The 13,240-nt window shown below is 37.9% G+C and overlaps 1 protein-coding gene across 8 annotated transcripts in view; it reads right to left on the reverse strand.

Annotated features, from left to right (window-relative positions):
- The window catches only part of NTNG1 (netrin G1), a 370,195-nt gene that overhangs the window by 154,230 nt on the left and 202,725 nt on the right, over positions 1-13,240 (reverse strand). The window lies entirely within an intron of this gene.

Raw genomic sequence — 13,240 nt, forward strand, 5'->3', positions numbered from 1 at the left:
TTATTACATTGAGGGAGACCTCTTTGCTTACCTTCTGGAGAGATTTTTTTTTATCACAAATGGATGTTGAATTTTGTCAACAGCCTTTTCTTCATCTATTGTAAAGATCATATGATTTTTATCCTTCAGTTTGTTAATGTGCTATATTACACTGATTGATTTATGGATATTGAAAAATTCTTGCATCCTTGGGATAAATCCCACTTGATCATGGCGTAAAACCCTTTTAATGAATTGTTGGATTCAGTTTGCTAGAACTTTGTTGAGGATTTTTGCATCTATGCTCATCAATGATATTGGCCTATAATTTTCTTGTTTTGCAATATTTTTGTCTGATTTTGGTATCAGGGTAATGGTGACCTCAAAGAATGAGTTCAGAAGTATTCCTTCTTCTACAATTTTTTGTAAAAGTTTCAGAAGTTTAGGTGTTAACTCCTCTAAAGAGTTTGGCAGAATTCAGCCAGTAGTCCTGGATTTTTGTTTGCTGGGCACTTTTAAATTACTAATTCAATTGCCTTACTGGAAATTGATCTGTTCCTATTTTCTACTTTTTTTTCTGGTTGAGTTTTGGGAGATTGTACCTTTCTAAGAGTTTGTTCATTTCTTTTAGGCTGTCCATTTTTTGGCATGTAGCTGTTCACAGCAGTCTCTTATGAGTCTTTGTATTTCTGTGGTGTCAGTTATAACTTCTTTTTCATTTCTGCTTTTATTGATTTGGGACTGCTCCCTTTGGAGACCTGGGTTTGATCTCTGGGTTGAGAAGATCCCCTGGAGAAGGGAAAGACTACCCACTCCAGTATTGTGGCCTGAAGAATTCCTTGGGGGTCACAAAGAATTGGACATGGCTGAGCCACTTACACTTTCACTTTCTTTTTTCCCTCAATGAGTCTGACTAAAAGTTTATCAATTTTGTTTACATTTTTCAAAGAATCAGCTTTTATTAATAGTCCCATTGACCTTTTCTATTTTTTTTTGTAGGCTCTATTTCATTTATATCTGCTCTGATCTTTATTGCTTTCCTTCTACTAACTTTAGGCTTCATTTGTTCTTCTTTCTCTAATTCCTTTAGGTGTAAAGTTAGGTTCTTCATTTGATATACTTCTTGTTTCTTGAAGTAAGTTGTGTTGCTATAAAATTCCCTCTTAAAACTGCTTTTTCTGCATCCCACAGGTTTTGAATCATCATATTTTCATTTGTCTCTAGGTATTCTCTAATATTATATTCAAAATAAACTAAACATTGATTAAAGATCTAAATGTAAGGATGTGGCTAAGTCGCTTCAGTCATGTCCGACACTGTGCGACCCCATAGACGGCAGCCCACCAGGCTCCCTCGTCCCTGGGATTCTCCAGGCAAGAACACCGGAGTGGGTTGCCGTTTCCTTCTCCAATGCATGAAAGTGAAAAGTGAAAGGGAAGTCGCTCAGTTGTGTCCGACTCTTCACGATCCCATGGACTGGATACTATAAAATTCGTAAAAGAAAACACAGACAGAATATTCTTTGACATAGATCACAGCAATATCTTTTTGGTAAAGAAAATAAGAGAAAAACAAAACAAATGGGATCTAATTAAACTAAAAGGCTTTTGCACAGCAAAGAAAACCATTGACAAAAAGACAACCTACTGAGCAGAAGAAAACTTTAGCAAATAATATGACTTATAAGGGGTTGATATCCAGTATATATAGTTTATACAACTCAACATCAAAAATAACAACCCAATTTTAAAAAATGGCCAGAAGAACTGAATAGACATTTTTTCAAAGAGGAAATGCAGATGCCTAACAGGTGCATGAAAAGAGGCTCAACACACTAATCACCAACGAAATGCAAATCAGAAGCACAATGAGATACCACCTCACACCTGCCAGAATAGCTCTTATCAAAAAGAACACAAATAACAAATGTTGGTGAGGATGTGGAAAAATGGGAACTCTTGTACATTGATGGTGGGAGTGTAAACTGGTGCAGTCACTGAGGAAAACAGTATGGAGGTTTCTCCAAATACTAAGAATAGCACTACCTTATTACCCAGCGATTCTACTCCTAAGTATGTACTTGCAAAAAGCAAAAACACTAATTTGAAAAGATACCTAACAGCATTATTTAGAATTGCCAACATATGGAAGCAATCTAAGTGTCCACCCACAGATGAATGGATAAAGAGAATGTGGTATACATGTATAATTGAATACATTCAGTCATAAAAAAGAATGAAATCTTGCCATTTGTAGTAACATGGATGAAACTGGAGGGCATTATGCTGGTGTAGTAAATAAGACAAAGACAAATATTATATGATATCATTAAATGTGGAATTAAAAATTACAACAAACAAATGAATAAAACAAAAAAGCAGACTCACAGATATAGAGAACAAACTAGTGGTTACCAGTGGGGTGGGGGCAACATACGGGTTGGGGAGTGGGAAATACAAACTATTGGGTATAAGATAGTGTCAAGAATGCATTATATAACATGAGGAATATACCAATACTTTTTAATAAGTATAAATGGAAAGTAATCTTTAAAATTGTATACAAATTTTTAAATAAAAAAGCAAAAAAATCCCTTTGCCACTAATTGTTGATCTTGTTTAGATATAGTTTTCTAGTTTTCTTACCTATAAAATAGGCAGAAATAGCAATCATGAATTTATATACAGCACAGTTAATTCTGATTATGCTAACATTTTTTATTCTAAAAGTGGCTTAATGAATTGGAGTTTATACTTATATGGCTACAAAATCAGTATATCTATCCACACAGTCAAATTACTATGATAAAAACCAGGACCTTAACACTTTTGTTCTTATATTTGGAGAATGAATGGAAAGAACGTTTCTACTGAATCATTGGTCACACAGATCCACAAAATCTCTTACACTAAATATCAACCAATGGCCGAGAACTCCTAATGTGTTATGAAATACCTTTGATCCTAGGGACAAAAAAATCAAGAAGACCTTCCAAAGACCACAACCACTGAATTAGAATAAAAAACATGGTTCTGAAGCTGGACAGAAAAGCTAAGTGTATGCCTATTTCCCACTGATTGGTCATATAGATGTAGCCAGAACATAACTTCCTATAAAAATGCTCAATTAAGTGAGGGAAGAAAAATATCCTTTGGTTTCTTATAAAGGAGACATCTTCCCTTTAACAATCCACTAGTTTAAAAAAATCTCTAGCACTGAGGAGTTAGGATAAAGAGACAAGCTCCTAAACAGGGTTGTTTTTCTGCACACTAATGAAGTTCATAATTTAATTGGAGAAATTATTAGACATATTCTCTCCTTATAATGGTACAAATCTCAAAGAAAAATGAGCTGCTTATACATATATTCTCTTTATAATTCAAGAAATCCTTAAGGATTTAAAAAATATACTCTGAATCAGAATGGCACTCTATTGTCCACTTAACATGGATTCATACCATAAATCTTTATTTTAAGCATTTCCACTGCAGTTATGTAGCAATGCTTTGTATTGTTTTTTATTTTTAAGTATGGTTATTAAGTTTTTCATCTGAATGCTCTCATTTATTGAATTTCATTTTCTTTTGAAAAGAAGAAGAAATTAAAATGAAAGTTTTGGGATGATATAATGGTTAAATTTACTTTAAGAAGAATTCAAGGGATAGAATCATTGCAAATGTATGAAAGCTTACTATATGAAAGAGGCAGCACATGGTCACTATAGTTCCAGAAGACAGAATGTGGACTAACATAAGAAGTTAAAAGGAAAATTTGACTGCTCTCAACGGAAAGATATACTTTCTTAAATAACTAAGGTAGTTGGCTATTTCTAAGTTTATCCATTAATATTTGTGTATTGTTTCACTGTTTGATGATGTCTATTAAGTGGGAGTAGTTGCAGGTATTAAAGGTCTATGGAAAATATGAGAAAAATTAATATTGAGAAAATTAAGTTAATTTATTTTCTCCCTCAGAAAATGAGCAACTACATAATTTTGTTTTAGCTGTAAAACACTTAGATCTAATACAATGTGACAAATTAGCCCAATCACACATTATAAAGTTGGTAAAATGAAATAAGAAGTTCAGATAAATGCGATGCAATCTGGTATAATGAAATTCAAGTTTCCTTCACTATCGGAAAACAGGGCGTTCCTGTAAAACCTTTCCTAAGCTAAAAGGTCTAAAATGAAGAAGCAATTACCTTAGGACACTTCTTGCTAACAGATGCATGGAACAAACTGAGATAGAGCCCAGAAACTCACAGACCCAGATCAAAACTGTGGAGCCTCGATGCTGAGATGATGAGTGTGGTTCCCAGGGAAGGGGCCTGGTGATGCAGCTCTCACCAGGCCGCTCATGGTGCACGCTGCCTCCAAGAGGGCTTGCGGCCGAACAATCCCTAAATGCTATTTTTGCTCTTCTCGTTTTTAAATAAAGGTAAAAATCCTCTTCAGACTCCTTTTGGTTAGCAAAAACAGATATTAACATAGATCTTCTGTAAAAAGCAAAGTGGGGATAACTGAACTGGGTCACAAGTCTTAGAGAGGTGGCTTCCCGAACATTCTAAGAAGGATACAGCCACAAGACTTATTGGTTCATTACTGCCATTTAAAGATGGGTTTTGGTGGTGGGGTGGGCAGATATTCTGTGTATTCTTTGTCTATTGAGCTTGCTTCAGGCTGGTGTGGCTACAAGAGAATAATAGAAAGTATGAAGTTCATAAATAGCAACCTGATTTTGTTGCTTTATCATGTATAGGATGTTTAAAAGAAAGTTATAGAACTTGTCTGGTCCTCAGTTTTCTCATCTATAAGATAGAATTAATGGCACCTGCCTCACAGGCTACTGGTAAGGATTAAAGGAAAGGAGGGGTCTGACAAGAATCTTAGAACCTGCATGCTGTACAAATGCAAAGGCATACTACTTGAATATTAACAGGGGAATTAACTCATTCCCCTCTTTTATGATTTCCTTCTGTTTCTCAGAGTTTTTTTAAATTTCTTTTAAAAATTCTCTCTTGGGGCTTACCTGGTGGTCCGATGGCTAAGACTTAGAGCTCCCAATACAGGAGGCCCGGGTTCAATCCTTGATCAGGGAACTAGATCCCACATGCCACAGCTAAGAATTTGCATGCTAAAACTAGGACCTGGTGCAGCCATATAAGCAAATAAATAAATATATATATAGTACAAAAAAGATCTTCACGACCCAGATAATCACGATGGTGTGATCACTGACCTAGAGCCAGACATCCTGGAATGTGAAGTCAAGGGGGCCTTAGAAAGCATCACTACGAACAAAGCTAGTGGAGGTGATAGAATTCCAGTTGAGCTATTCCAAATCCTGAAAGATGATGCTGTGAAAGTGCTGCACTCAATATGCCAGCAAATTTGGAAAACTCAGCAGTGGCTATAGGACTGGAAAAGGTCAGTTTTCATTCTAATCCCCAAAAAAGACAATGCTAAAGAATGCTCAAACTACTGCACAATTGCACTCATCTTACACGCTAGTAAAGTAATGCTCAACATTCTCCAAGCCAGGCTTCAGCAATATGTGAACCGTGAACTTCCTGATATGCAAGCTGGTTTTAGAAAAGGCAGAGGAACCAGAGATCAAATTGTCAACATCTGCTGGATCATGGAAAAAGCAAGAGAGTTCCAGAAAAACATCTATTTCTGCTTTATTGACTATGCCAAAGCCTTTGACTGTGTGGATCACAATAAACTGTGGAAATTTCTGAAAGAGATGGGAATACCAGGCCACCTGATCTGCCTCTTGAGAAATTTGTATGCAGGTCAGGAAGCAACAGTTAGAACTGGACATGAAACAACAGACTGGTTCCAAATAGGAAAAGGAGTACATCAAGGCTGTATATTGTCACCCTGCTTATTTAACTTATATGCAGAGTACATCATGAGAAACGCTGGACTGGAAGAAACACAAGCTGGAATCAAGATTGCCGGGAGAAATATCAATAACCTCAGATATGCAGGTGACACCACCCTTATGGCAGAAAGTGAAGAGGAACTAAAAAGCTTCTTGATGAAAGTGAAAGAGGAGAGTGAACAAGTTGGCTTAAAGCTCAACATTCAGAAAATGAAGATCATGGCATCCAGTCCCATCACTTCATGGGAAATAGATGGGGAAACAGTGGAAACAGTGTCAGACTTTATTTTTGGGGCTCCAAAATCACCTCAGATGGTGACTGCAGCCATGAAAGTAAAAGACGCTTACTCCTTGGAAGGAAAGTTATGACCAACCTAGACAGCATACTCAAAAGCAGAGACATTACTTTGCCAACAAAGGTTCGTCTAGTCAAGGCTATGGTTTTTCCTGTGGTCATGTATGGATGTGAGATTTGGACTGTGAAGAAGGCTGAACGCCGAAGAATTGATGCTTTTGAACTGTGGTGTTGGAGAAGACTCTTGAGAGTCCCTTGGACTGCAAGGAGATCCAACCAGTCCATTCTGAAGGAGATCAGCCCTGGGATTTCTTTGGAAGGAATGATGCTGAAGCTGAAACTCCAGTACTTTGGCCACCTCATGAGAAGAGTTGACTCATTGGAAAAGACTCTGATGCTGGGAGGGATTGGGGGCAAGGGGACGACAGAGGATGAGATGGCTGGATGGCATCACTGACTTGATGGACGTGAGTCTCAGTGAACTCCGGGAGTTGGTGATGGACAGGGAGGCCTGGCGTGCTGCAATTCATGGGGTCGCAAAGAGTCAGACACGACTGAGCGACTGATCTGATCTGATATATATTTTAAATTACCTCTTAAATGACAGTACTCCAGGGAGTTCTGTAAATGTTCTATAAATGACAATGGTGTTGGTTTAGTCACTAAGTTGTGTCTGACTCGTGCAACCCCATAGACTGTAGCCCACCAGGCTCCTCTGTCCATGGGATTTCTCAGGCAAGAATACCAGAGTGGGTTGCCATTTCCTTCTGTGGGGGATCTTCCCAGTTCAGGGATCAAATCTGTGTCTCCTGCATTGGCAGGTGAATTCTTTACTACTGATCCACTTGGGAAGCCCTTATAAAAGTCATTTATAGTTATAAGGGGAAAACACTTATCATATCAGTGTCATCCTTTCCCTAAACTTCAACCATCACATGTAAAGTGATACTTTTCAAACCTACATTTCTAACACAAACCTCTCTCTGGGACACCAGGGCAATATTTGCAAATCCTTTATTGAACTCTCCACTTGGATCTCTACTAAAGTCTTTCCTTCTTTGAAATCTGATAGGTTGCCAAGTCCTATTGACTTTGTAAGCAAATATTAAGCCCTTATGCTCTGATGGCTTTTTATGGAATTTGGAGAACTTTCACAGACCCCATTTGAGCATCAAGACTTGCAGTTACAGGTGCTCCACAATTAAGCAATGTTAGAGCTCTCCTTGTCCCACTCTGTATTTCCTTGTTAATATAGCCACACTGGATCATCCTTTAATACCATTGCCTTGAATGCTTCTCACCTATACTTAGTTGATATATTAGAACCCATAAAATCGTAGATTTCCTGTGACATGGGGAACTCAGATACCAAGCTGCAGGAATCCTTCAAGGCTTTTGGAGATGCTAAAGGTCCACAGGAAGAAGACAGAAGAATGTCCCCCAGGATTTGTCCACTCCACAAATTCCTCACTAAATGGAGTTCCTCAACATGCTTTGTTGTTGTGAAGCATAATTTGTAACCTAGGATATTCATTTTGCACTGGCTGCTTGGCATTCTAAGGCACATATTCAAGATATCACACAACTGTTATCACAGAAAAGTGATATCACACAAAAGCCTAGCAAAGCTTTTGCTAGGCTGCCCAGATTAAGTTAGTATTTCTTGCTCTTTTTCCAGGGCACTTCACACACTCACACAGTAAAGGCATTTAACCCAAACTGTCATCATGTTTTGTTTCATGTCTGGTCCCCTTCTGGATATCAGTTCCCTGAAGGCATTCACTATGCCTTCTGCATCTCTGTATAGCCACTGTCTAGCCCAGCATCGGTCCCAGAGCAGAGGTAAAGTCTTTTTGGGTGACAGAAAGAAGAAAGGTATTATAAAAGCAGAGTCAGTTAAGCAGTAGCAAAGCCCAATAATAATCAGGACTAACTGGGAAGAATGGACAAATGCCAGGTCAAACGTGTCAAAAGCACCCTTCAGGATGCCTCTCACAGGAGAAGTGAAGAGCAAATATTTTAGTGGACTTATTCAAATTGCAGCTAGAAAAAAGAGTAGGAGAACTTGTAGGATAAATGTAAGTCTTTTATAATTAGCAGAGCACTTTTGTATTACATGTGTTTTGCAAATTATTTGAAAAAAAAAAAAACTGTAGAATGCTCAGGTGCTTTTATACTTTTAAGTTTCCACAGGTGTTTCTACTTACCTAATATCACAAGTTTGTACACTAACCATTTGAAAACCTTCCTTCAAGAAAGTGAATTTCAACCACATTTTGTCCCAGTTAGAGCAAATACAACAGCAGTCATATTTTATAGTGAGGGCTTACGAGTATATCTTATTCTTTCTGAGGTAAGAGTAGAGGGGGGCCTTTCTCACTCCTGACACCTAAAGAGAATACTTCTGCCCCTGGACTTTCCCAGCTCCTGAGACTAGGCAGGGAGGCTGTGGTTCTAAGCTGGGGCATCAGTGAAGGGAAGAAAGCACCCAAAACTGTGTAGAAGTGGGGCTTCTGTGCGAGTGCTCCCTGGCTCCTTTCTTAAAGATAGATGGAGGCATAGAGAGCAACGTCAATTCTGTAATTAGTAACTGACAGCCAACTGCCTATAGAGAGCTTGGGTAGGCTCTGAAGGGGTTAAGAAGTGAGTAAACACCGCTGAGAAAAAAATATTGATAATTATGTTTAGGAATATTGTGTAACAAGGCAAGTAATGGAGATGTTCATTAGCGTTTTCTACCACTGAGAAAAGTTCTTACAATTCTATGCTAAATCTCTAGAGGTTGAAAAAAATTTTTCTATTATCTTATATATGATACATTGCTGACAATATATCTTACAAAACAATGAACGTATTGTCCAGTGATCATCGGTCTTTCAGACTATTACAGTAAATCACATTACTTCCTTGAAGCTTTTCACCTCAAAAAAACAATAATGTTGAATTTATATTCTATAAAGTCTATCTGTCTGAGAAATATAATGTTTACTTTTTGATTAATTTAAATCTGTTTAGACAGAAACAAAACACTTAAAAAGCAGAACTTCCAATTGTGTAATTAAGAATACATTTTGGACATTATCTGTATGTAATCAGCCTGGGCATTTAACTGTCTGTCTGTATAAAAAAGATGTTCAGAACAAACATCTACTCTTCACTTTTCCTCTCACCCCTCATCTGAGGAGATTTTATTTATGCATTAGATGACCTTTTTGGCCATTAGAACCATCTTGCTTCACCAGTTAATTAACACAAGTACCATAATTTAATACAGTTAATGCTACTTGATGCCCTTTAATGTACTTTCCATTAGTAATATTATTGTAGTATTACCCTGTAAATTAAAATGAGATCAAGACTAAGAGAGCCACTCTTTAATTAAGGTACTGGCACACTCCTCTATTATTCACTAGAGAAAATCACCCTGATTTACTGAAGCAGGACATCCATAAGTCAGAATTAGTCCATGAAGATTATTAGGTTTATTGAACAATGTAAGTAACACAGAATCACTAAGAATGCCAACAGCCATGTGTCTTCTTTTCCCTCCATTATCTTAATAAATTACACAATAAGATGGAGTAAATGGAAGCCAAAAAAGTGTGGGCAAATGAGGAATAAAATTTTTATGATGTGATTATAGTTGTTGTCACCAGTGAAACTGGTATCAGATATGTCACATGCTAAAAAAGAACATAAATGCTACACTGGTTTAGTAACAATCAAAACATCATTTTTTACAGCAAATTATACTAGCCAGTACAAAACATACACATATGTGCACAGGAAGTAGAGAAATGGAGTTCATAGTCTTCAGTCAATTTGAACAAAGACACTCCACTGTTTTTGTTTCATAGCTTACTATTTCAAGCAGAAAAAACCTGTAGTATTATGTGTCCACTAGTACTTTGGCCACCTCATGCGAAGGGTTGACTCATTGGAAAAGACTCTGATGCTGGGAGGGACTGGGGGCAAGAGGAGAAGGGGACAGCAGAGGATGAGATGGCTGGATGGCATCACTGACTCGATGGACGTGAGTCTGAGTGAACTCTGGGAGTTGGTGAGGGACAGGGAGGCCTGGCGTGCTGCGATTCATGGGGTCGTGAAGAGTCGGACATGACTGAGCGACTGATCTGATCTGATCTGATCTGATTGTAAGGAAATTTACCCATTTCCTCCAAATAACTCATGCCAATTCTCACATTATGATGGGGGTGGAGGGGGCGTGACAGGTAGAAAAACATCTATTATCATGATCAGACACAGACATGTAAAAGTAAGTTACACGTTGCAATCACATCCAGGCTGGAGAAGAGTGGGCTGAGGGAAGCAAAGACTTCAGTTATATTTTGGAAAGCTTGTATTTATAATATTCTTGAAAAGAAACTTTTAGAACTTTATTTTAGACATGATCAATTAATGTTCAACCCCTCTGTAGATTATTTACTATGCAGGAAGAAGAAAACTCAGGATTTTCACCCAATGGGAATTTTCTACTCTGTATCAGTTTCTTTGCTGAAAGGGCTGTGAACCAGGCAACAACTTAACAGTCCCCTTTGGTGGCTCCATCTTCCTTACATAACTTAGAAGCTGGAGACACGCCGGAGCCATCAGGCCTTAGATCTTTAGTCCCTCCTCTGAGACTAAAAATACCGCGGCCACCTGGTGCCTAGCACAGATGTTGCCCTGAGGAATCTGGACAGAGTTTGGAAGTGACAGAGTGGGACCTTATGGAAGGGGCTCACCTCTACTGGACCTTTCTCTTTTGCCCAGCTGTTTCCTCACCAGCTTACAGTTGACTGGTGAACAGGAAAAGACAGAGGTGAGTTCCAGAGAAGGGAGGAGGGCTCCTCCAAACTCCTCAGAACCACTGAAATGCAGCTGAAGGAGAGTACTAGGGTGAGGGCTAAAAGATAACTGATAAATCCGATGGGATTCTACACTTGTACCATGGCACCTTTAGGTCATAGTCTGTCTGACCCCATAGAGAATGCACAAAAATGCCTCTAGCTTCAAAATATACTTTACACTCTCTTGACTACTCAGAGGAAACAAAAATAAATATCTAATGACAGAAATAAGGCCTAACAATGGTTATTTCCCAGCCAAAGAACATCACAAGACTGCTTTTTTTATAAATGTAAAATGAGAGTTTTAGAGAAGTTGGACTATAAAGATTTTGGCTTAGATTAAGGAGTTCTCAAACTGTAAGTAAACTGACCTAGGTGATTCTACCTAACAATATAGATCATACTGGGATTCAAATTCAAATATCAGCTTATTAATTTAGCAATTATTCTTGTAGATAAAACAGAATACCTGTTACTTTGCTATGGTTTGCTGTTATTAACCACATCAATGTCAACTATTTTTATATATTACATGTTCCCAAGAATAAGATACTGGAAACTGATATTGTGCTAAAATACTCACAAGTACAATAGCTGCTTTTTATTATAAATCACAAGCTCATATTTACGGTCATAGCTCCACACTGCTCTCTCATTATGCCCTGGTAATATATGAACCTTAGAACCCACAAGCTCAATATTGAACCAGTGCATCTTTCTTTCAGATTTGCTCTAAAGATAACTTCACCAAACTTCACCAAGCCTCGGTTAAAAGTTTTTAAAGAGGCTCCACAGCTAAAGACTCTTGACTCTTCCATGAGAAACGTGAAGCTAGAACAAAGCTGAGAATAGGTGGCCATCAGTTCCTGCTACTCTCCATAAGTAAGATTCCATAAGGTACAATCCCTTTGCCACTGTACTGAGCTCATGCCCACCAGCTCATTCTGTATGCCCACTATGGCCCTCACCTAGCAGCAGTGACCACTTCTTCCAGTGCACGAGTGTGTAAGTGCTATCACTAAAGTTGGGTTGAGAGAACTCTCTGAAAGCCCAGCGAGTCTCAACACTTCTCTAGTCTCTGAGGACTAAGCTGCCATTAGAGATGCTGGAAGCCAGTAAACGTAATCAATCCTGACTTGCTGTTTAGCTAAACCTACACAATATATGCACTGTTTATACATAGGATTAAATAAAGCTACACAGGTAACTAAAGCTACATGATGTATGTACTCTTTATATTCTTATTGTCATATATTTGATTTAAAGCTCTCTTGGCATTTTTAGAATGGTTTTTGCTCTGCTTCACACTTCCATTTTTCCCCCCATTGTGCTCTATACTCCACTCTTATATTTAGTTTTCCTACCTCATCATCTCATGCTTCAACTCCCATCAGCTGGTTATTCTGGTAATATGCCGCAAAAAAATTAGGTTGAAAATCTCTGTTGGTGGTCTTGGTTCTCATTATTCAAGTTTTTTATTTAAATGTCTTCAAAGTCCTTGGAAACCTGCTCAACTGTGTCTCTGGTATATTATCAAAACAAAGACATACCTGACTGTGAGCATTAATGCATTTGAACTTTGGTCAGCCTGTAATTGACCGATAAAATGAAGACAGCATGACTCATATTTTAAGTGATAGCTTATTGTTTTAAAATAATAACATCCAAAACCCTGAAAAGTAAAGGTTTCCCTGCTTTAACAAATGTAATGTTTCCTAACTGCTTTTGGTTCCGATTTAATAAATGTAAAGAGATATAATTTTCATTTTCAGAATTTTTTAAATACTACATAACAAAACATAAACAGAGAGTTGCGCCATGCTAAAACCCTCTCTTGAATCAAAAACAATAGTAAGAACAACTGTTTTTCAGTTCCTTTTACAGAGACGCTGGCTTTGTTGCCCTGGCTTCTTTACCTTAAGGACTTAAACCACCCCCTGACCTAGGAGTTCCTTGGTCTCAAGTAAGATGCTTTTCTTTTTCTTTTTTTTTTTTACCTTTGGTTTAAATGCTATGAAATCCCACCAGGTTCAGGATCAGTGACAGCAAGTCTGCGATCAAAAATTACTGCTGAGTTAGAAGGGTCTCAAATGCCTCAGAACTTACCTCTAGGCCGGTGTTCCTGAGAAAATCTTGCAATAGAAAGTGACAAATGTCACTCTTCAGCTGCACAACCAGCAAACTGGCCTTTTCTTTGGAAACACCCATTCTCATTCAAGCCAAACAA

The sequence above is a fragment of the Bos javanicus genome, chromosome 3, assembly GCF_032452875.1.
Source record: "Bos javanicus breed banteng chromosome 3, ARS-OSU_banteng_1.0, whole genome shotgun sequence".
In the NCBI taxonomy this organism is placed as follows: domain Eukaryota; kingdom Metazoa; phylum Chordata; class Mammalia; order Artiodactyla; family Bovidae; genus Bos; species Bos javanicus.